We start from the raw sequence: 26,040 nt of genomic DNA on the forward strand, positions 1-26,040 counted from the left end.
TGGTGTTCATAAGGTCATGGCTGTTGCATGGTACTGATTTCATCCATGTTCACAAGCATTCATTCTCTAGATAGATGTTTTGTGATTGCTGGACTTGTGCAGATCTTATGCTGAGCATCAGGATCTCTGTCTTGATCAGCCATGTCTTTGTGAATGGGCAATGTCCTATTTTCAATGATCTTTATTTATGAATAAGAGATTTTTGGCTTGGAGATGTATGAGAGTGATGTGTGGGTAGTTAATGGGTAGTTAATAGGTCAGAGCTAATAGTTTATCTGCTGATGGTTCTTATTGTTGTATTATGTTGGATATCAAGGGCCATTCCGCATGACTTAAATGTAGCAGAAGTCTTACCTTTGGTAAACGCTATTAATTCAACGTTCCACATGACGGCGTACACAATCTGCAACACTCCCGCAAAAATTGCTTCATTGTAGGGCTTTTCAGAAAATCCAGAAAAGTGGATTCCCTCTAAAAAAAACTGCTAGACTCTTAAGAACAACCTGCAAGACATCCAAAAAAGACATATGCATTATCAATGTAGCAGTAGAAAGAGCGTCCCTCCCTCGCTCTCGCCCCCAAGCTTCCTGAGATGTGATCGCCATTTTTCCCCCTTAGACCAGCGAAAGAAATGAATGAGCGAAGCTTCTCCGGCTAAAGTCCCTTCACAGAAGTGATTAACAGTAAAACAAAGCTCCTTACTGCTAGTGTCTTTAAAGTTCCCAAGCACAGTACAGCCCCCTGTTTGATACTGGCCATAATTTCAGCCACAAATCATGCCCATGGGGGGGGGGGTTACTTGAAGAGCATGTAAACGATTAAGCGCCAGCTCCTATGCCAGCAAAAAAGGTCTTTCCAAGAGAATGAATGAACAAATATTCGTTGCGACTGGTGTGTTTGGGTTAAAAAAAAAACAGTTTTTAGAGGGAAAGGGTCTTTTCAGGAGCACAAACACAACAGTTCATTGGCTGTTCTGTTGGATTGATGGCCAGGGGCGGGAAGAAGTGTGGAAAAATGTTGCTTCCTTTGTTGCAATTCCAGCGAGACTAGAAACCTGTGGTGAATGAATACAACGCTACTGGGACTTCAATATTCCACAAAAATTAAAGGTATGCGGTATGACGGAATTCCACTATTTAATATAGTGTTTCTGCATACTGAAAACATTCAGCAAAATTGGTCCTTGTGCGGAAAGCCCCCAAGTTTGTGGACATGGGGGTTGTTGAGCCATACACAAGCACCATATTACACAGTACTATTCACCAACCCCAAAGCTAAGCATCTAAGTGTGTAATAGATACACCCCAAGTTGTGCCACATAATATTTGCAGAATGTTGTTTTTTTGTGCATATTTGCACTGCTACATTGGTAAGATGGTATACATAATGTCCTGTCCAGGGTAATGCCAAACTACTTAGGTATATGGTTGTGCCTATGTTAGGTCCCATTAAGTAGACATTCAATTTATGATTGGCAAGATTGTTATTGAGATGGAAAAATAAGCATTCTAGTTTTCCTGGACTTGGAATAAGCCACCATTTACAGTAGTAGTCAACTAAAATGGTGATGTCCCTAGTCAGTATTTCCTCAGTCCTTGCAGTTGATTTATGCTCTACTACAATTACTATGTCGTTGGGATAAGTAATTTTTCTGGATATTGTCTTAGGAACATCAGAGATGTATAGATTGAAATGAAATGGAGCAAGAACCAAGCCCTGCAGAAAATTATTATTTGGTTTCTTCTGCTTACTGATCGAATGACCCATAATTATTTGCAAAGGTCCAATGCCTAACATGTTATTTAGGAGTTGAAATAATATTCTGTAAGAGAAAACTTGTAAAAAAATTGTACAGACTGTGCCATCCTTTCAGACTGTGCCATAAGCAACAATCAGATTGATAAAAACTGCTGATGTCTTAATACACTTCTGATGCTTTGCCTCAATGAAAGTGATTAAGCTGAGAATCTGATCTTCACAATTATGATGAGGTCTAAATCCTGCTTGCTCTATAGGGACATGTTAGTTAATTCTGTTACTGATTCGGTTCAGGATTAGCTTCTCGAGGAATTTATAAAAGGAGCTCAGCAGGGAAATAGGCCTGTAACATTCCACCAGATGTTTTGGTTTTCCTGGTTTCAGAATACCTCTGGAGGTGCAGTTCTGGCTCACCAAGTTGGGGTGTACCATGGATAATATTATTCTAGCTGCCAGACAGTTGTGGGATCTCTTGACTACACTGCACACAGGGAAACAATTAACCTGATTGTTTTGTTCCAAAGTTTCAGTAAAGCAGAGTTTCCTCTTTTCTTTCACAAACATAGCTTTTCAGGGGAAGGAGTGAAGAGGAGGAGGAATAAATGGAATAAATGGAGACAGGATTAATGGCTTTTTGTTCAGATTAAAAAACTGGGAACTTTGGTGGGGCACAGAAATACTTGATCTGAGATATTTTACCTTTGTAAATCAGGTAAGTCCTTTGAGACTTTTATTCATTCAAAACCTGTAGCAAGATTTTTGTTTGTATATAATAACTTGCAGGATTTGATCATTCTTATGTAAACTGTAGACCAGGGAGTCACCCAAGTTTTCATTAATGAAAACAAATATTCAGAGCTACTCCTCCCCAATGTTACCAAATTATAATGTTTGGTGGATTGGGTCTCATCTTAAAATCTGGGAGCACTCATGGTTTTGGAGGTTATTTACAGATAAACAGCAGAAATCAGCTAATTAAATCAATAGGTCAGGATTACTTCTGAGACTGAGTTGACTAATGCTTTTGGAAGCCCATTTCATTTTTTGCAGGGGGTGGGGGAGGAAAGAAGTTACTACAACATTTTCTAGTATTATCCATTACACTGACTAAATTAAATTAAAGATTTCAGAGAGAATTTCAGTCTAGCACAATCCTTACCCCCACTTAGTTTTCTTGCCTTTCTCATTCTTGTTATTTACCAACCTTGATATAGCACAATTTATGTCTCATTCGCCAAAGAACGTAAAATAATCATCTCACTTCATCATAGTTAACAGCATACTTGTAGGACCAAAACTACACGAGACACAAGAGACTGAGGATCAGGATCTCCTGCAGGTTTTCTTTTTTAAAAAAACTAAGAACAGCCCTGTAGAAGCACATATAGAATCATATTGGTATTTCAAACCGTACTCTGTTATTATGATAGAGAGAAGACACCAAGATCTATTTGTAGGCAATTGTACAGTTTTGGTCTTGGAGTGCAGACATTTAGATGATAATCGCCTCTTAACCACTGCAACACACTGGCTCTCTGTCCTTGGGGTTCTTAGATTTAATAAGAAATACAGCATGAAGTGGAAATTACTAGTTCAAGTGACATACTAGACCAGTGGTTCTCAACCTTCCAAATGCTGCAACCCTTTAATACAGTTCCTCATGTTGTGGTGACCCCCAACCATAAAATTATGCAAGTCTACTTTCACAGAAATTAAACCGGAACTGATCATGAAGATCCATTGTTCATGATTGTATATAAATTGTTCCCCCCCCCCCAGGGTTTCTCAGTTCAGTTCTGCTCCTCGTCCCACCATGCCAATCTCCCTCTTTTCTGCTGCTCCAGACAGACAAATGCTCTGTCTCAATTTACCCCACAAGGCTGTTGTTTGAATGGCGACCCCCCCCCCCGCTAAGCTGTCTGTCCTGCTGCAACCTCTGTGAAAGGGTCGTTCAACCCCCAGGTTGAGAACCACTGTACTAGATCAAATAAAGTCTACTCATGTGTATCATTGCCTCACTTCCTTTTGGGAATTCCATTGATATGAATACTCACATGAGCAAAACCGAAAGGTAATATTGCTAATCTTTACGAGGCTGTAATTTTTCACATGGAGATATTTCCTACAAATATCTCCTCAAGCTGAATAGTAAAGTAGACATTGGCCAATGAATAGGCGCCAGTTGGAATGTAGGCAAGAACCAAACGTTTAGGGATAAAATCAATTTTAGAAAAATATAAACTGTTTACTATAGGAGCTCAAATGTTTTAAAAACATAAAAGATTGTCTATTTGGCACATATAAAACATTTAAATGCATACACCTATAATGCCAACTATTTTTTTGAGCTTGCCCTAACACATTTGGATCAAATAGATTTTTATCCTAGGTCAATTGTACAAATACATACAGATACAATTAAATTTTTTTTTACAATTTTCAGCAGGTGGGTAAAAAAACTGTGGGTAATAGGACATAGGGAAAAGCTCATTTTAAAACATACTCTGTGGCAGTAATGGAAGGGGGAAAATCACTATCCTTCCACCATTGCATCTGCACTGTGTATGCCAGTGTAGCTGTTCCAGGAGGTCAGAGATAGGGATGTCAGCCTTCATGTGGGACCTGGGGATTTTCTGCAATTACAGTTTATCTTTAGGTGACCAAGATAATTTCCTTGAAGAAAATAGATGCTTTGGAAGGTAGGATCTGTCAATTATACACTCCTGAGGTTCATATACCCCTCCCAGGCTTCTTCTCCATCATGAGAGCCAGCTTGGTATAGTGGTAAAGAGCAATAGACTTTAATCTGGAGAACTGGGCTTGATTCCTCACTCCTTCACATGCTGTCAGCTGGGTGAGCTTGAACTAGTCACAAACCTTGTAGACCTGTTCTCACAGTGCAGTTCTTCCAGAGCTCTCAGTCCCACCTACCTCACAGGGTGTCTGTAGTTGAGAGAGGAAGAGAAGGCAATTGAAAGTCACTTTCAGACTCCTTTGGATAGTGAAAAGTGGGGTATAAAACAGATCTTCAAATCTCTAGCACTTTCCCAAGCTGAATATGACAACACTACTCAACAGCTCTGAGAGAACTGTAACTGGTCCAAAGTCACCAAGCTTTCTCCAAGTGGAGCAGTGGAGTATCAAACCCAATTCTCCATATTAGAGGCCACTGCTCTTTATTAGGGCTTTTGCTTGATTTTCACATTGTCCAGTGAGATGGTACAATCTCAAGGTGGTAGATCTGATGGGGTCACTTTAAACTATAGGGGGGTAACTTTTAAAAATCTTCTCAAAAATTAAGCACAACAGCAATCCCTTAAATTAAATATCAATGTCAGCTAGAAAAGCTCTGCTCCTAGTGATCCCCTGCCTTGTAATTTTCTGTGAAGTGTTTTTTTTAATTACCCAATGAAACACTTAAAATGTAATTGACTACTTGAAATCGGAGGGAGTACAGTCCATACCACCACAATTTTCCAAGTTATTTTGCTTGTAGTTGTAGATGAGGTCGAGAAGCTAGCTCCTGTGCAGAGTTCTGGAATGATGTATAGGTTATGTGGTGGATTTCACCCAAAGTAAGCTGCATTCTAATTTATTGTATTTTAGCTCTCCTGGCAGTTTAAAAACTATTCCCTTTTGAATATGGTCTAATTATATATATCTCAGAATAAATCATTCAAAACTGTGTTAATTACAATAATTATATTGCAAAATATTTTCCTTATGTTTTGAGTAAAGTTTGGTAATGGAACTCTTGTTTCCATTAACTGTGAGATAGTCAGCATTTTTAAATCTTCAGAAACATGAAGCTTTCAAATAAATATTATGCCATCTGTCTTCACCTTCAGTTTTGCACCTGTGTTGCTTTAAAATAAAAGTTTAAAAATCTGCCAGCCTTAAACACTCTTATTAACATATGAAATATCCTCATAATGTATGGAAGCCACATTCTGGAGGCTTTATCTTGGAAGGAAAGGACTGAGATATCCAATCTGTTTTCTCACTAAATACAGGATATCTTGAATGCTAATAACTTGAGGTGTCTCTCTGAAGAAGTGCTTCTGGAATTATGATGAAGACTTTGGTGCATGGTGCAAATAAAGAAAGGCCAATCAATGAAACTAAAAAGTTACTGGAGTGTATGTTTAGAATTCTGTTGGGATGTAGAAATGTCCCCACGGCTTACAAATGATTTATTAGGGAAGGGAAAAATGGCTTGTTTATTCCTCCAGTAGCTGTTAGGTGTGGTAAAATCAAGGGGAAAGTTCTTAAGTTCTTTTTATTATCCAATGGTTACAGGGAAAAACAATGTGGATCCATAATTTGTTATAGAAATAAGCTTTCCAGCGCAGATGCATAATATCTGTACTAGCATGAGTACCAGAAAGTAAAGTTCAGCCGGGACCCAGCATGCAAAGATGGCTGTTAAATTTCATTTTGCATTGTCATTTTCTTCTCTTCCATTTGCGGAATTTATTTATTTTGCATTGTCTGACTGTTTGCAGGTCTTTGAAGATGTTTATCCCATGGAGTCCAGTAGGACTTATTCCCAGTAAAGTGTGCTTATCATGCCTCCTCTTCTTTCCTCATCAAGCCACTTTCCCTCGTATTCAGAGTTAAAGTGCCGGGGGGGGGGGCATTGTAGGAAAACCCTGACGGTTCAGGCTAGCTTGATCCCATTAGACTTCAGACCTAAGCAGAGTCAATCCCCCAGGGAAGTCCAGGATTGTTATGTAGAGACAGGCAGCAGTAAACCATCTCTTGAATTAGAAACCTTTCAGGTTTACCATAACTTGGTTGCAATTTGACAGCTTTTTCTACCACCAACAAGGTAGAAAAATTCAGTGAACGATAGCCAAATTCATGAGTCTATGGAAGTAGTCTATGGAAAGAAAAATAGAATAGGGAACTTCCAGAAAAGCTCTTAAATGATTTAAGCCTCATCTTAAATGCTGGAGGCTACATCTATTTCAATTTACACTATGCAGTTAATGCAAGCACTCATAGACATAACAGGAATTTGGGGAGATTTAAGTTGGAAGATGGGTTTCCCACAAGATAAGATTTCAGAATTCTCCTATCCAGGTTGTTTGTTTTGTTTTTGTAAACTTAATAAAGCAGTATTTCTGTATGCTAGCAACTGTCCTCCAGTACGTGGAAATGTTTAGATCACACATTAATCTGGAGGAATCAGACAATCTTTACTAGGATATTTTTAGGGATGCCAGAACTGTCACCTTGAACATGTTTGACAGTTATACTTAATGTCTGACCCCCCCCCCCCCCACCAACTAATGGTCCCTGTGTGTATGTGTCTTTTACAAATCTATACTAGTTTGGATTGCTTGTAATTCAGCAAACATGCAGAGAAATTTCCTGGTGAGAAATATCATGGTCCTCCTCCCTCCCTAGGAACTCAGTATTCCATTAAATTAATCTTTGGGCTGTGTCCAAGTCCAAATTATTCCTGCTGTGCAGAGATCTGCATCAGCAGATTCCACATTCATTCCACTTTCCACTTCTTGTCAATCATTGCTCATTAGATTGGGTCTTGACCTACTGTGCTTTTGAAATAATGGTAGAGCAACATTTGAACATCCATCCTGAGATCTTTCTGAGATGTCAGCTATCCTAGGAAAATCTGCTTCATCTTCCATCTCCGTTTGAGAATTAACTTTGGTTAACAATGTTCAGTGGTGAAAATATGGACTATGAATTTACGGACTTACTATGTCTGTCCTATAGGATTCAGTCTGTCACTGAAAATGAAATATGCTTAAGCCAAACACTGGAAAAGCCAAAATCTTGAAGTGAATTTGAAATTCTTGTGAGGAATAGTGCATTTCTTGGTCACACTGTGCTACGTACCTATCACTGACCAGTCAAGAATAATAAGACTTGTTGTGCAGGTATTTTGCAATAATTTTCCCCACAGTAGAACATTTGTCAAAACTTGGTTCTAAAGTTATCCCAGAAATCTTCCCAAATATCTATTTTTAGGAAATTTGAACATTCTTGTTTCAAGACAAGTAAAATGAATGGTCTATTAGATGAAGAAAATGTGCAGTGGGGTTCCATATACTCCTACAGAACAGTTCAGGGATCTGTCTCAGAATGTACGTTTATGTATTGAAATGTGCTGGCAATCGGAGATATAGTAGAGGCCCTAATATCTGAATCCTGATTATCCACAGGAAGAAATACACATAACCAAAGCACATAAATTGTTTTCCCTATAATGGGAGCTCATTGCTTAATATTAGGAGTCATCTTTGGATAAGAAGAGAAGATGTTGATAGTGACACTAGAGCTATAATTAGAATGCCCTCATACATTATGAAAAAAGTAATCATTTGATAGCTGAAATCTGTCACCCGGAAAATAGGAAGCACTGCATAGTAACTATTGTGCAAACTTTCCTTCAGTTTCCAGATTATCTGAATGAACTGTGGCCTTCTCAAGAACTCCTGCTGAAGTAATACTTTTTGGTAATGACTGCAGACAAATAATGATTTTTTTTGAGCGGCTGTTAATTCTCATGTTTTCTCATAGCAGAGTTTTTAAATTGTTGTTCTACTTGCTTGAATTATCTCCTAAAACAGTTATTGGTACGAATCAGTGATAACAACAGCACCATCATTAAGCAATAAATAGCATTTGAACTTATATTATTCTAAAATTGAATGACCGTGAAGTGGTCTGCTAATGATTATTCATAATTCACTGCATGAAGCATTAAAGGGTGACTTCTATGATTGGACCAATGCTGCAGCAAACATTTGCATGACTTCAAACACAATATATATTCATGGATTTCCTAACTGGCAGAACCAAAAATATATCAATAGTGTTTTTCCAGCATTTTTTTCAAATGTATAACCTTTCCTTTAGCCACCCCCCCCCCCACACACACACACACACCATGAGACTCTAGGTGGCTAACAAAAATGCATGAATATAGAGCAATAAAATAGAAAATTCACATATGACAAAAAGACAGCTAGGCACAATAATACAGCCCAAATAAGAACTTCATGGCTACTGTGTAATAGTTTGATATTTAATAGAAGTTTTCCAGTGATCTCTTAGGGCCATTCTGCACATAAAAAACATAGTGTTATGCCAGCGCAATGGCATAACATTATTAAAAAATCGCACCTTCGGCCATTCCTTACCTCCTGGCTCTCCCGCTCTCCTTTGCTGCCTTTTCACGCTTCTTGGCACTCGCACACTGCTTGAAATGGCGGAGGAGAGGAACACACTATACGTGCAACTCTCCTCTGCCTGTCAATCAAGCCAGGCAGCCACTCACCTTTCTTCCTGTTTTAAAGGGACCGCATGCAAGCTATTTTTTAAAAAGTAAAACTTCTCTGTTGTTATGCCTATGCCTAATCATAGATGCATAGTGCTTACTTTACTGCCACCCCTTTTGGAATTATGAGCCTTGAAGCTTAAAAAAAAAAGTAACCTTGTTCCCAATTTCTTTGGGGGGAGGGTTTAGACAGGCATGCTTTGTGTGTTAGCTGGTGGGGATTTTTTTTTTTTTGCTCTTCCTGAACAATTTAATGCATATTTGTTGCTGTAGGCAGTTTGCTTTTTTAAAAACTCCCCAAAAATCTCCATTCCCAGGAAAAGGGAGAGAGAGGCGGGTGCTAGTGGTGGAGATAGCACTAGTTGGTTTCAACACCTTTCCTTAGTGTGTGTTTGCTGGTTGCTCTTCTCTTGTGCTACATGGCTGGAGGAATCTACTTTTGTGGATTCCCCAACTAGCGCTTTAAAATGGAGGATGTAGCTGCTGGTTCGCTGCTGGGACTCTGGATGCTGAGGATGTCATTTAAAATGCCAAAAAAAATGGTGTCAGCAAAAGGTAAGCCTTTCACTATATTTTCCAGGTGTGGAATGGCCCTTAATTTCCCAATATTTCCACTGAAAAAATTAAAACAAAGCATCAGAAAATATGGGAAGGGGAATCTCACTCCCCCCCTGTATTTTTGCAACCCCCCCTTTCATGTTTCTATTCCTAAACTCCTTACCAAAACAGATGACAAATGTGGTGAAGGGATATGGGGGGGGGGGTCAGCTTTACAGTGGTTGATATTCTTTCCAAGTCAGAGATAGAGTGTGGCTATCAGGGAAGAGCAGTCACACTGCTGTCTACCTCCATAAGAAATGCTGCAAGGCATAATTCTCTCCTGAATGCTATTTAACATCTATGTATGTCCTCTCAGAGCTCATTCAAAGCTACAAATTGGGATGTAATCAGTATGCTGATGACACACAGTTCTATTTGTTGATGAGTGGCCAACCAGAAATACAACTAGTTTTACTGGCCAGGTGCCTGGAGGATGTGACTGGGTGGCTCTGACAGACCTATCTGAAGCTTAACCCCTTGAAGATGAAGGTTCTGTGGCTGGAGAAGGAGGGACAAGACAAAAAAGTGCACCTTCCCTGCCTTGATGGTGTACAACTGACAGCTTTGAGTTCTGTCAGAAGTTTGGAGATGATTTTTGTTTGAGGCTCTGATCATAAACATAGTTAACCTGGCATTTTAAAAATCTGTGCCAGGTGAAGCTACTATCACCCTACCGGGTCCCAGAAGACCTCACTGCAGTGAGGTGTAGTGGTCACCTCCAGTGTGATGGTCACCTCAGAATGGATTACTGTTACTCACTCTACACAGGGTTACCTTTGGCACTGACCCAGAAATTGCAACTGGTACAAAATACGGCTGCTCAGGCCTTCACAAGGAGGGCATATATATGACCTGCCCATCAACCGCTACATTGGTTGCCAGTTGAATTCCAGATCAGGATCAAGGATTTGGTTTGTCCATTAAGGTCCTACACCATCTGGGTCCTGCTTGTCTCTCTCAATATGCCCCCTGCCAGAGAGCACTGTGCTTATCAGGTGCCAATTTGTTGATAATCCCCAAAGAGATCTGCCTGGCCTTGACCAGGGCCAGTTAATGCTTTGCACAGCTTGTAGTTAAATAACATTACCTCCAAGTAAATAACCTCCAAACAAGCCTCTATTAAACAAACAGGATATTTTTCTCCAAACCAGTTAGCATATCCTAGTTACTCATGCATCAACCTTTTGCTTTGTGTGTGTTTTAAATCTTAAAATAATTTCTCATTGCTTCTCCCCAGTTCTTACTATCCTGATTATTTGCCCCTTCAGAAAAGTCCTCCCTCCATTTGCTGTCCTGGGGGAAGGATACTGTCAATCAGAGCTAACAATAGTGTAAGACTAGGAGAAAAATCGGGCTTTTAATGACATTGGAAAAGCCCACAGTATGAAAATGGTTACAAAATTATACCCAGTGGTATCAAACACTTGATGGTTTACTTTTGCTCTGTGCTTGTTTTAACGTTATTTCGTTATACTCAGATTCTGTATGATATAATATAATATTATCTGACTAACCTTTGGGGACAAACTGGCATAGAGCAATAATCCTGGTCTGTTTTGGTCTGTCCTGCAATTTATAGAGGCTATCTAGAAATGCTCACAGTTGCACTTTTACTGCCATCTTGTGGTATGACTTCGAATATCCTTGGCAGAAACCAGCCTGTGTATTTGAGCAATTGTAATATCCGGTGGCAACAATGATTCTTTCATTCTAGTTGTATCTGATAATGACACACGTACATGTTAAATATTTGATCCTAACAATGCGATAAAATCTACATGCACCTTAAATGCATATGTGCATACTCACAAATATTCAATTTTATTTAGAAGACCATAGTCCATTAGCAGAACATGTGTTTTGCAGGCAGAAGGTCCCAGGTACACCCTCTGGAACCTCTGGTTATATATAATATCAGGTAACAGGGTGGAGAAAGTCCTTTCTCTGCATCACATCATGGAAAGCTGTTCTCTGGTAGAGCAACCAATGATATGAATGGCTATAAGGTACCTTCGTAAAGCAGTCATAAGGACAGAACAAGGAAATGAACCTAGATTTTCATCTGAAGAGCAATTTCTTTAAACTATGCTGTGTAAAATAGCTGAAATTAAATCTTTCATGAATTACTTAAATCCAACATGAAGAGAAATGAAATCTGCAAGCCCCTTGAATGTTCATACCCATTTACACTGTTTTAAGAGTTTGTTTGTAAAGACCATGACACAATGGGAGTGCAGATGCTTTGCATACAGGAAGACTCAGGTGACAGCTTGGCAAATAAGAATTGAGCCCAGGCTCAAGATTCTTTTCAAGATCTAAAACCTTTACCTAAAACCTATACCTAAACTACATAGGTACAATGCAGACATCTTTCCTGGTCTGCAGCAGATTCAGTAAGCATCAAGGGAGAGAAAAGCAAAATGGAAAATAGAAGAAGAAACTTCTAGGCCCCACTTAGTTACCAGAAAACATCACCCCCTCCCATCTACTGACTAACATTTAAAAAGGAATAAACACTCCCCTTCTGTGATGCATTGTATTGCTGTCCTAACATCAGATTCCGTCCTTAGCAATGGGATAAGCATAAACCAGCTGATGAATTAAAATTTGTCATAACGTTTGGATGGCTAATGGAATGATGTTCGCTAATTGAAACTGTCATGAATTTTGATGCAGTTCTTGGCAGTTTGTGAAGAGCAGAAAGTAGGGATTTAACATTACCACATAGTACCAGTTTAAATATTATGTCCATTTGAAAAGAAAGAACACACCTATATATCATTGCTGAAAAATTAATCTCTCTTTTTCCTCTTGCTATTGAATTTTTATTTGTTATAACAAAATCTTTACCCTTCATGGGAAACAAGAGGGGCTACAATCCATCCTTTCTGTCCACAGTAAGTGATGAAAAGGGTCAGAAGGAAAGTAATAAGCAAGTGTGATTTATTTCCCCCTGTTGGGTGTTTTAATGATACTTTATGCATTATGCATGCGAAAAAACTATCATCAGTCTTAATGATATTGTTTCTATCAGATTACCTAAACATGTTCAGGAGGACATGGGCACAGATGAATCTTTAGCATGGAAAAACCATAGAAGAAACCCAAACTATCACACTGAACCAAAGTTGTCATGAAATTTCGCAATACAGGAGTATTGGAGAAGAGATAACAAAATGAACCATTGCTTGTGAGCTGGAGTAGACACACTTGATTTGTATGAGTGGAAGAATCTCAGTTCAGCATGAAGCTTACTAGAGAAACCTGGATGAGTTTTTCCACCTTCCTCTCTCTCTTAGGGCCAAACTATACAGTCTGTTTGGCCATAGGGTAAAGATTGTAACAGGTTAAAAGGCCTACCAGGCCCATATAATTTCAGCTAAGGAGATAAACTTGAATCCCTCCTTCTTTGGTGTTGTGAGCTGGGTTTTTATACCCTGCTTTTCACTATCCAAAGGAGTCCCACAGTGGCTTACAAAAATCTTCCCCCTTCCTCCTCCTTCCTCTCCAACACCCTATGTTGTTAGGTGGGACTGTGAGAGCTCTAACAGAATTGCTCTGTAAAAAAGAGACCTGTGACTAGCCCAAGGTCACCCAGCTGGCTGCATCTGGAGGAGTAGGGAATCAAACCTGGTTCTCCAGATTAGAGGCTGCTCCTGTTAGCTACGGCAGGGGTAGTCAACCTGTGATCCTCCAGATGTTCATGGACTACAATTCCCATGAGCCCCTGCCAGCATTTGCTGACAGGGGCTCATGGGAATTGTAGTCCATGAACATCTGGAGGACCACAGATTGACTACCCCTGAACTATGGCACCTAGTTGGCTCAATTGGGCCCATCTGAATGGGACCCAATGGTGTTCCTCAGAGCTGCAAGGTGGTTTGGGACAAAAGTATAATGCAGTTAAGCTCTCATTATCTCTGACTAATTTACAGCTCAGAACTGTTATTAAAATAAACTGTGATAACACCGTGCGTACCATTTTATTCCTATATGAATGAATAAAATATGACTATTAATATTGTCCTTTCTTCCATATCCACTTTGTTGCAATCTTCTGGTTTAAAAAAGTTTAGAAAGTAAACAGTGTAACTTTCTTCTTTTTGCTGTACAGTAGACTTGGTTTCTGAAGTAATGTTTTCTTCTTGCTGTTCTTGGTGTATTGGCAGTATATTACTTTCTATTGTGGAAAAGAAATTCAAAATGAATCTTGCTTGGAATAGCACTTTTCTGCTGAAATTTGATTTCTGAGTCTGGGGAAAAAAATGAGAGTAAAACAAGAGGAAATAGAGAAAAATAACTCCAACGCTGTGCTTTGCTTCCATCTGTGCCCGAACTTCATTTTGTAGTGTTACTTCAGAACAGCTTGCCCCTGAAGAACATTTTGTATGTGTAATAAAACACTCACTAAGTAATTGAATAAATATGTCCATTAACATGCACACATTAGCATCATCGTTCCCTAAAGGTTCTTCTCTAGAATTAGTTTGCAGGCCATGAAAATAATAATAATAATTTGCACCCATGAATATAAAGCATGAAAAGAGAATATTGGTGACTCATCACTTGATAAGAATAATGGCTCAAGGGGGAAAATTTTATAACCAAAAAAGGAAGAGAGAAAATGCCAGCAAATTGCAATCAAAACACTCATTATTATTTGGTATCTTGGCCAGGAGACACCATAAAAGGATCTGTGATTCAAAAGGAGTATGTGCAGAGGCCATCTCTTTATTATCTGGAATTTTACATACAGCATAATAAAGACCTCAATATTGATCCACAAAATACTGAAAAAGTATGGCTGGTGGACTGGCAATCTGTGAAATTGGTGACTTGCCCATTGGGGAAATTAGTGTATCTTTAGGACCCAACATCCCCCACCCCATATGTCTCTCAGGCTCCCCAGGCACTGCACCATTCTATATAATCTAGGAAGTGAATCCCAGAGGAATGCAAACCAACTGGGCTCTCCAGTCTATTTGCCTACTTCTGCCAACATAGCCACACATCTGACCAGCTATGAGCCTGCAGCACTCTTGCTCTCTCAGGCCAAAGGGTGGCAGGAAGCCACTCACCAGCAGCTGCGTATTTCAACTGCACTCTATTCTTCTTCTTCTGCCAAGGCAGCAGGTGGGATGAACAAAATGAATGGGCAGCAGCTAGAATGAAAGCCTGCTTTCCAGTAGGGTTGGGCATCAACCACATTTTTGTGGTTTGGGATTTTTGGGCAAACCAGAAATTGAACCACAAAGCAATACAAAAGAAGAGGCTCATTCACAAACTGAACCCATTTGTATCAGTTTGTGGCCTCTGCTTTCTGCTTCTGCAAACAAACAACAACAAAAACAGCTGAGCAATGGGGACCAGAAAGTAGGGGTCTAAATGGCTTTGAACCATTTAAGCTCCTACTTTCTGCTCTTCACAACCCAACACAACCTTCCTTGGTGGAAGTTCATGGTGGATCTTCATTTTGTGAACATCACTTGATGAAAAGTGAAGTGCCAAAAAATTGTGATGAACTTTATTCATGAGCTAGTTCATGGCCATCTTTTTAGACTGAACAAGAGCAGTAGCGGGTGTGTGTATTTTCTTGTACAGTTTACTACCCAGGTGCAGCTATCTGGAATGAAGGTGAAAAACCTTCTTTGGGTAAAAAATGGACTCACTTCAGTGGAAGTCTATGGGAGGAAATGAACTTACCCAGTGCCTTCTTTGGAAATAAATTAATTTACTTAGTGGTGAGGGGAAATAATGAGCTTACCCTGTGATGAATGCATGGAGGGAAAATTCCTTCCTGCAGTTTGGGTTTTTCATCTTCACTGCACGAGGAGGAAAGAATGGGGAAGCAAGCTGTGGAATTGGGGCTAAGGGGTGATTGACCATGGCTGGTGGGGATGTCAAAGCAGAAACAAGCTTCCAAATCTCCAGGTGCCAAATTGCTGAAAGGAGAGGCCATCTAGCTAAGCTCTTGCTTCTTCTTAATCTCTGTGCTCCATGATGGCAGACATTTTTTCTCCCATTCCTCGATTTCTTGCAGGCAAAATGTAGGGGCTAGAGATAGGCAATTGCCCGCCACGATCAACTTGCCTAAATTGAATGGAAATGTGGCATACAAATGTTTATTTATTTATTTTGGGGCTTATATCCTGCCACTCTTGAGAGACTCATGGTGGCTTAAATTATGAAATTTCTTAGACCAATACCCCCCCCCCATAAAAATCCCAACAAACCTCACAAGATTGGCAGCCAAATACCACCTACCTCCCGAGCAGACAGACTTGGGGTGGGGTGATGGATATAAATGCCAAGCCTGAGCAGGAATCACATTGATCTTGGCCCTGGTCTCAACCCATGACCTGGTGGAAGAGTTCTGTTTTGGAGGCCCTGTGGAACAGAGATAGCTCTGTCAGGGCCCTCAACATTCCTGGGAGTTCATTCCATCAGGCAGGGCCAGGACCGAAAAAGCCCTGAACCTGGTCATGGCCAGGCATACATCCTTAGGGCAAGGGACCCCCAGCAGATTCGTACCCACAGAGTGAAGAACCCTGCGGGAGGCATAAGGAAACAAGCGGTCCCTCAGATAGTTTGGGCCCAAGCCACAAATGGCCTTAAAGGTCAATACCAAAACCTTGAACCGAATCCAGGCTAGAATTAGTAACCAATACAGCTGCCTCAGCACAGACTGTATATGGGCCCTCCACAGTGTCCTAATGAGGACCCTAGCAGCTGCATTCTGTACCAGCTGGAGTTTCTGGTTCAAGGACAAGGGCAAACCAGCATTGAGCAAGTTTTAAATACAATTTAAAAATAGATAGAAATTCAGGCAAATGCCTCAATTAAAGGGAGGGTTAGGGCATAAATTCAGCACATCCAAACCACAAAATCCTTAATGAACTATCCATGTTGTCCTAAGAGCACTAGCCTGGGAGTAAGGCTTGATGGACAGAGCTTAGTGCATTTCTGAGTAGACTGCTTAGGATTTCTCTTATAGTGGGGGACTAATTAAACTTGAATTCTGTATCTTGCCTTAACATTTCACTGCAGAATTAAAATGTCATGATGTATCATTACTTCTGCACTTCCCCTTATTTGGCACAATGCTTCTAAAACAAGACTGAAAGGTAACAGACTACTGTGTTCTCTTTCGCCTCCTGAGTGCCTGAGACTTTGGATGGTAAAAACCACCAGAATGCTTTGAAGCATATATGCAGTTATATATGACTATAGCAGAAACAGCTAAAGAAAGCAGTTTTTAGTACCCTCTACAAAAATGTACTTAATTTACTAATAAAATTGTGCTATAGCTTCTGGCAAGTAGTTTCTCTTCTCCATGTCAGTTCTTTGGTGCTAAGATTTGATAGATGATTTTTGTTTAAGTTGGTTCCCAGAAAAATGCATCAATAATATTGTTTTGTTGCCACATCATTAGTTCTTAAGTTTGGTAAATAATAACCTTTTATGTACGACAACATTAAACCACTGACATACTGCTCTGTGGTCCAACATCCATACACTAATTTAGCAAACAATAGAATGATATAAGCAGTAATTATAGAAATATGGTTTTGTTTTCACTTCTACTGTAATTTCCATGTAATGTTTGAGTTCAGCATAGAAACACTTCCACAGAATGAATGCCTAAAGAATGCTTTGATATGTTTTTGCTGTGTTCTCAATTTTTCATAATAATTATCTATGTCATTATCATTCGATGGATATGCTGCTCTTGATATTTTACTGCATGCTGATACTTGCTGTACTGCATATCAACTTGTTTCTAAGGATAGATCTGAGGACATTACACATGCTTACCTTTTCATGACGGAGTCAGAGTATTTTTTAAAATGTATTTATTTATTTTCTCCAGGGGCTCAGGGTTGGTGACAAAAAGAAGAAATATAGCCAAAACATTTAAATATTAAATTGCTTATAAAATAACATTATAAAATGCATATAAAATAAAACCCATAACTAAATATCCTTATCAATTGTTCCTCTTAATATTTGTGAAACAGCCTTGGGGGTGGAGAGTATCCTGGCTGTCTGAGATGGATTGGCCCTCCCTCTCCAGCTCCCACCCTCCTTCCCTGGAGGCTAGCCACATTGCTCTCAGATGCCTGAGAGAGAGACACAGAGAACCCTGCCAAACTGCAAATGACTCCTGATTACCTGCTATGGCTTCTGCTGCACGGAAGAGGAGAGAGACAGATAGAGACAAGCTGCAAATGAGCCCCAAATTGCAAACAACCCTTGCTTTCCTGCTACAAGGAGCCCTGATTATCTCCTATGGCTCCTGGTGTGTGTGTGTGTGAGAGAGAGAGAGAGATCTGCACCTTCCAGTGTCCCCTGGGCCCTAGGACTCGTATTCCTGGTTGCAATGGGCTTTCTTGCTAGTATAACTATAATCCAGTTTGCCCAATGCTGCCCCCTCTCTGGGGACACGGAGGGGGCACTATAGAGCTGACTTGACAAAATCCAGATGGGAATGCAATGCACATTTTACTGTTGATTTTGCATATAACATAATATCAAGAGGGTTAAAACACATTGTAAACTTTATCAGAGTAGAATCTGAGAGACCCAGATTCAAAACACCACTACACCATGGAAACTCTCTGGGTGACCTTGGGTCATTCATCACAACTCACTGTAACTCTCACAATTGGGTATCCATGTTGGTCTGAAGCAGCAGAACCAATTTAGAGCCCAGTGGCACCTTTAAGGCCAACAAAGTTGTATGCAAAACATGAAAGCTCACACCTTGAATAAAATTTTGTTGGTCTTAAAGGTGTCACTGGATACTAAATTTGTTCTCACAATTGTTGTGAGGATGAAATAGCGAAGAAGAGAACAATATAAACTTCACTGTGACCCCATTTAAAAGAAGGGCAGTGTATAAATGAAGTAAACTAACAAATAAATAGATAAATTAAAAGAAAGGGATAAAGGGGATAGACATTCAAAATATTGGTTTGATAAAGAATGTGTCAGAGCAAAGGAATGTCTCACAAAAGGATAAGAAATTTTAGAAATAGGTAGGGTAGAAATAGGGTAGGCAGGGCCTCGCTGCAAGGCTTGGCAAGACCTTCATGGCCCACCAAGCGGCCCGCAGCCCCTGATGCTGATGCCACCAGGCAACCTCATGTTCCCACTGGCTGATGGGGTGACAGCTCCGCAGCTGATTGGCCTGGTGCATGGTGGGCGATGTGGGAGGCATGCAGCCAGCTGGGGCAACAGCCATGCAGCCAGTCAACAGCCGCCAAAGCCTGCATTGATCAGCAGCTGAGGCGGGGCAGGGCAGGAGAGCCCTCCTCAGTGGCCAGGCAGGGTCTGGGCACGAGGTTGTCAGAACATTTCACAGCTGGCTTCTGGAGGCAGGCGCTCCAGGGGCCGGCCCAATTTGGTCACAGAACTTTGTTATGTGAGGCATACCTCTTCTGCTTTCTGGGGTTTAAGTTAAAAGCGAGTGGTATGTCAACAAAACCATACTAGTAGGCTGTTCAGTGGCCTGAGTTCCCTTTGAAATATTCAATAAATTCCTAGACTGGGTGGTTAAGGACCACAAACAATGTCCACACATCATCCAGTATTTGGATGACTTTGTTAATGCTAGCTGAGTAGCCACATCAGTTTGTGCTGATTGGCTGGCCTCCTTCTCATGGAAATTTGAAGTCCTATAGGCACAGAATGAGACTGAGGGTACCACCACCCAGCTAATGTATCTGGGTATTCAATTAGATTCAGTTAGGGGCACATCATACCTCCCAGAGTTCTAAAATCCATGATCCTGCTGGTTAAGGGCAGACAAAAATACAAGTTAAAGGAAATATAAGTCTTCCTCGGCTACCTTAATTTTGTTTTCAGGATTATGTTCCCAGGGTGCACATTTTGCTTTCATCTTGATTGGGTTACTTCAGGATCTACACCTCCCATCACCATATTATGGTTGTGGGTGGATCAGAATGATCTGGGGGTTAGCCTTAGTTTCTTGAAATATTTCAATATCGTTTCTCTTTGGTAATCATGACTAGACCTGAGTGAATTCCCTTTAGGTTCACATCAATGCATCCAGTAGCCAAGGGTTGGGATGTATTTTGCTAGGTAATGGTGTGCCATGTACTGGCCACCACAATGGGCCAGTTATGATATATTAAGGGACCTTACCTTTTTTAGATTTTTTTCTCATTTTGACAGCACTTTCTCAGTTTCAGGATATGTGTTTTTTTAAGTTGGCTCCAGGGGGTCACCATACATCTAGACTACTTCTTGGAGGAATTGTGGGCAATCAGTAATGCTTGATCACCCAAGGAGTATTGGGGTCCACCAGCTCAACGGTCTTATGTTTTTATCCTTTTCCATTTCCTTAGGGCACAAGGGCCTTGGCCAGCATCAGAGACACTGGCCTTGATAAATCTGGGGCTTTTGAAGGAGTGTGGCCTGTTTGTCAAGACCATGGGGATACTTTTAGTGGCTATATTCTTTTTCAGTAAAGCTTTCAGCTTGCCCTACTCAATCTTTGCTACTCCTTCTTGGTTCAGCAGGCCGTGGGGGTGGGAAGGTCTTTGCCCTCTGAGCCAGGTCAGTGTAGGCCCATCACTACTCTCATTTTGACATGGTTGATCCAACTGTTCCTACACATCTTCTGGTCTGCGTTCAAGGTCAGCTTCTTCCTGGCAGCCTTTATGTTAACCTTTAGTGGTGATGGTGGGGGGGGGGTCCATAGCAACAAGCTCCTAGCATCATCACACAAGGACAGTTCCAGCCCGTTTCACCAGGACGTTGCCATGAGGGATGATAAGCTGCACAAGTGCCTTTGATCTAAAATTATCAGCTTGGCTACAGTTTCAGTACTGACCTGCATGCAGCCCAACCAGGTCTACCCTGGCTGGTCCTGCCCTGCTTCATGTCTGACTACGTCGTTATCTGATACCCTCTTAGTGCAATTTGAAGGTTCCTACCTCTCAAGGGAGTCCTATCACCCATGGGACAGCCTGCCAACAGACATCATCCCATGCAAATCCACAGCTGTGACAAATTATTCACTGTGAAATGACCCCTCAAGACACAGAACAAGGCTATATTCACATTAACACAGGATGGGTGGCAGGGAAGCTGCTCTCCATAGCATCATGGGCAAGAGGCCTTGAAGCAGCATCTGTGGCACCTTTTATAGGAGCCATGGGTCCTGCCTCACCCAGACACCACGCATATTGTGTGCCAGCAGCGTGCCCAGCTTACAGGCTGCTGGAGTGGTCATGTCTGCCTCCAGCCAGCCCTCAGCGGGTGTCAACAAGCGGCCGAGGTAAGTCACAGCTGTTTTTTATTTCTGGAATAAAGGAGCAAGACTAGAATAATGCACATATTAAATTGATCCTAACTGTATTGTTGTTAATGTTCTGTCCATAGCCTCAGAACAGTTATGTGCTGCTTTCAAAAGTAGCTTTTATTGTCTCCTGCCTCTCAGATTATTAACCTTTGACAAAAAAGCCACTTTGACAAACCATTAACTCTCATGAGGGTTCTTTTTTGCTGTTGTTTACTGAGATTTGGAAATAATTTATGCAAACGTCCCCCCCCCAACACTCCCAATTTGCTGACAACAGAGTTAATAGTCAACAAAGGAGAATGTGTGCAAACAGGGACAGCGTATTGAAAATGAGACTGCAAACAAACAGCACAAAAGAAAGGATTAAATCAGAGCAAAAAAAATAAACTGTCTGCTGAATAAATTGCTTGTAAACAATCCTGAATGAATTTTTTACCTCTGTAATAGATGAGAAAATAAGATTTAGTTTCAAAATGCACAAAAAGCTCGAGATTAATAGCAGCATGCTCGAATTACTTAACTAATGCTGAAATTTGAGGTGCCTATTGTGGTATTAATCCTAGAATGAACCAGCAGGAGCCATTTGAGCAAAAGAAAAAAAAAAGGGGGGGGTACACAAGGCCAAGTGGGGAAGCCAGCCTTTGTTTCTACTTAAGTCAGTGGAAAGAAGTTTACCCAGGTCCATGAGTGTGTTGGTTACAGGCACCAGGCTGGAGTTGTTGGGTTTTTCCTGAAAGCAGCCTGGATGTTTTCTTGAGTAAGGCAGGTCATTGGTCAGAGGAAGCCAAATCAAGCCCCAAGGCAGGTTAGCAAGGACAGTCCAAAAATCACAGTCTAAATCTGGTCTGAAGTCAGGTTTCAGTCCATCACTTGAGGCAGGAGTATGGCAATGTGTGCATCAAGTAAGGTTGCAGGCAAAAATGCTCAATAGCTTCCATGACTGGCTGTCTTTCTGGCAGCCTTTAAGTAGTTCTTGCTCTCACGGCAGTGCTTGACATTGGGCTCTTAACTTGTAACTCACTTTGAAGCCACCTTTTTCACTGATCCACAGATGTTTCTGACCATCTGCAGCTGGCCATAGACTTGAAGAATGGGCCAGGCTGCCAGGTGGGAGTGTTTCTGCCAGTACTTTCAGCATGAAGTCCTGAGCAGCTTGCCCTTCAGCCTCACTCTGTTGAAGTCTGGCCTGTGCTGGGCTCTTGCTGCTCAGTTCCTCTTCTGAAGAATCCCTATTGGTCTGAAGCCAACTCACAACAAGTTCTTCCTCTGAGGAGCCCCCACTGATCTGAGGTCGGCTCATGACAATGAGATGGACACATCAGTATTTTGACACTTAATTAATTAATTAATACATCATAAGGGCCACCATGGCAGCTAGCAAATTAAAACATACATAATGAAACCATGCTGTTAAAACCAACACAAAATATAAAACACACCAGGAAAAATACATCAATGCCTGAGGCATGTCACTTAACTGTTTGATATATAGCACTTACATGCCCGCTGTTTTTTTTCCTCCCTGAACTCCAGATCTAAGAAGTCTAACTTAGATCACAATTGTGTGGATGCTGTCATAAAAAGTGGCTGCATTTTTATCCATTCCTGGCCTCTCTCTTTCTTCATATCATCAGCAAAATATGTCATGACATTGTTGAACTTCAGGTTTTTCTGCTGTGACAAATAGTAGCCAATGAAAAGAGTGTGTCAGGGAAATTCAGATTACAAAGATGTTTCCTCATTACAGATCTAATTCTAACCTTGGCCACACAATCTAAAAAATCCACACAAGGGGGTCATGTATGGGAAAGATATTTTTCTACCAACTTGGGAGTACAACCAGGTATGGGAGAGAGGACCAAAAACCTATTGACTTGCAGGAGGGCATTATGAGCTGAAATAAGATGTGATATACCAATGTTAGGTATAAACAAGGCCACAGCTTTATTAGATCCCCATGGGATGGCATAGTCACCTGTGGACTCTATGCCAATGGGCCCCACAAAGGTTTGCTTCTACTGAAATAGGCTTTTTAATGGAAGGAAGTTGGCCATAACACTTAAAACCCATTGACTTGCAGAAAGGCATATAGGCTGGAATAAGACACGACACAACAATGTTGTGTGATTAGTATAGATTTAGTGATTTCAGTTTATTAACTCAGGAAGCATACTGAAGTATCAATAGATGGGGAGGGATACCTAAACCAGACACTCTGGTATGCAAGAGCTTGTTGTGGGAACTCAGACTGTGAATTATGAATTAGTGCCTGAATCGATATGCTAACTGGCATTGAGGTATGTATCTAGTCAGGATTTCTCAGTACATTTCCTGTTCAAAATTTGATGAGGAGGGACTAAGTTATATGACAGCTGCATCCTCAAAGTGGAATTAGCTAGTTGTGAGTGTTGTATGAAAACATAGTTCAAAGATGGAACAGAATATTCACAAGAACTGTTACACCCCCCAAAAAAAAAAGACTTTTGGTTTCACCTTATCACAGAATGCAATTGTATTGCTATATATAGGTCTGGGTCCAGTCAAAATACCCTTATACTGCTGCTATTAATTTAGAAGGAAGTTGGAATACAAACTAAGGTGGTCCTTGGTCTTTTACTACTTATTTTGTTTTCAAAAACAATGGCCTTTGGTTTCATGCTATATATTTTTCCTCCCATGGATTCCCACAGCCCATAACAATGGACTAACAGGAAGCACAAGAGCCATATATTGCTGCCCCTACTTAACAGATGGTGATGGAGGAGGGAGCATTCCTCTCCGGACATGTCTAAGTCTACTACAGTGACTGTAACAAAGAAAGAAAGAAGATGGCATGTAACATGAAATGGAGGGCGACGTATCATATAACAGATCAAGATCTTAATGACTACTCATTAGGGTGATTCTGTGTGTTCCCTCGGACACATGTCATCATTGTTCTTAGAGAAACCAGTATCAGTACAGTGGACACAAAAGCCTTTGTCAAGGTGGCATAGAACCCTTGTCTAACGTCTGGCTGATAGAAACGGACATAGCTTCTGAGCTGTCCTGATCATTTAAAATTGCCACAAGACCACTTGCTTATAAATGAAATACTCTTGTCTTGTGTTGTATAATTCCATCCCCCACACTTTTTGCCTTGGTCTTTCCTATTTGGTGTTCTTAAGCTGCTCTTATTAAAATGCCATCCTGTCATTTTGTCATTAATGCTTGGAGGCTATGTTCCATTTTGATCTTGTCAGTCCAAGGGCAGGCTGTTCCTGTCAGCCAAGAAGAAGTATGTATCTGTGCTACGGTGACTGTTTCCAAATGAGACACTGTCACCTGGGTGCCTGACAATCCCTTCAGCTCTTGTCACTTTGCCAGTGCTACATTTGGATGGATCTTGCTGTATGAAAAAAGTATAAAGGTTGCCATGGTAATTCTGTAGCCACAAACTTGCTAAGGAGGCACAAAATATATTCTGGATGTGATTCTTTCCATCCTAGGCAGGAAATGTTATTTATTAAAAGAATTACATTTATAGAATAATAAGAACTCGGCCAGCTTTCATTTTAATCCTTGCAAAGAAGCTTCCCTCGGATGAAATAAATTATTCTCTCTCATTGGCTCTCAAGAAAGAGCTGGATGGATTCAGAAAACATTCCAAGGCAACTTCATAAAGTTCAGAACATTACAAAGGCCCAAACCTACCTCTCAAGCATCTCTAGCTGCAGTCCAACACGTGCAAGCAGTGGAGTGGTGACTCACTTGAAATACAAGCCCAGGGTGGCACACACTATGTTTTCATGCGGAAGGGTATCAGCTGGTGTGGGAGGGGCTGGTGAATATCTTCTTCCACATCAAAAGGCCTCTTGTTACCTTTTCAGTGAGTGCTTTGAACATTCATAAAGAAGGGGAAAGTTATCTGTGTTCCAGAAGCAGTGCCCTCCAACGGAACAGGCTTTACTTCCATTCAGTGATATCATAATCAAACCTGTAATGCGCCCCCAACCAAGAAAAATGTTAGAGAGAGAAATGGCAGCAATCGGAATAAAGAAAAAATGGGGAAATCTCAGATTAGATGTTTGTGGCTAAAATACTTCATTCTCCTCAAAAGAATAAGACTGAAGAATAAGAATGTTCAGGATGCTAGCTTCATCCTGTAAAATATCAGATGGATGGAAGTGTTCCTTTTAATATATTTTTGCTTGCTTAGGCTGCCAGTGTGAGCCCCTTCATTTCTCATTTTTTCATTGACAGTGTTCCCTATTGGCTTGTTTATTGCACAGCATTTTATGCCCCTTTTACTCATTATATATACAATTCGTACACCATTTTTATGTGATTTATAGGCAACTGACGCAAAAACATGCATTGAAAACCTATCAAATTGTATTACTATAGGTGTGGGGGGGGGTAGCTTCATCCCAAGCAAAGAGAAGCTAGTTTAGAAACTCGGATGTTTGAACTAAAATGATGTATTCATAAAAATCAGAATATCCCTATCTTTAAAATTCCTATTTCCTCTTTCTCCATATGCAACATTCAGATCAAAAATAGGGAAGCATGTATGTTATCTGCTGACTGGATGATCAGTTTCTTATCAAGGAAATTCTAACTAATCTTGTGCATGACAATACAAATAAAGAGCCTTTATTGATATAACAGGAATGAAGAGTAAAACAAGAGCAAAGTAGTGACACCCAGGCTCTCACAGGTATGCGGGATACATACCTGCTCTAGAGCTCTTTAATCTATCCCCCTCTACCTCCCTCTCTCTCTCTAACACACACACAAGCACATACACATAGAAACACAAATACAAACCCCTTCCCACCCCACTTTCCCCTCCCTTCTTCTTCCCTCTTACTTCCCCAACCTACTCCTCGGACCCCGCCTCCAACATACAAACACACACAAAGACTCCCCCCCCACTCCTTATCTCTTCCCCCTGTAGGGCCATGGCCTCCTTCAACTTGGAGGGCAGTTCTGGGCCTGCGCTGGTAATGTAGCCTGCACATCAGCCCCCGGAGGCCTGGAGGGCAGCTGCCCCACTCCT

The 26,040-nt window shown here is 40.8% G+C and overlaps 1 long non-coding RNA gene across 1 annotated transcript in view; it reads right to left on the bottom strand.

Moving 5' to 3' along the window:
* LOC143844259 (uncharacterized) overlaps positions 1-21,887 on the bottom strand; it is a 34,516-nt gene extending 12,629 nt beyond the window's left edge. The window contains exons 1-2 of the long non-coding RNA XR_013233898.1: positions 21,675-21,887; positions 355-503 (exon numbers count right to left, since the gene is read on the bottom strand). This is a non-coding gene — a long non-coding RNA (uncharacterized LOC143844259). The remainder of the gene's footprint in view (positions 1-354; positions 504-21,674) is intronic.
* Positions 21,888-26,040: the final 4,153 nt, after the last annotated feature.

Source organism: Paroedura picta, chromosome 9 (genome assembly GCF_049243985.1).
Source record: "Paroedura picta isolate Pp20150507F chromosome 9, Ppicta_v3.0, whole genome shotgun sequence".
Taxonomy (NCBI): Eukaryota; Metazoa; Chordata; class Lepidosauria; order Squamata; family Gekkonidae; genus Paroedura; species Paroedura picta.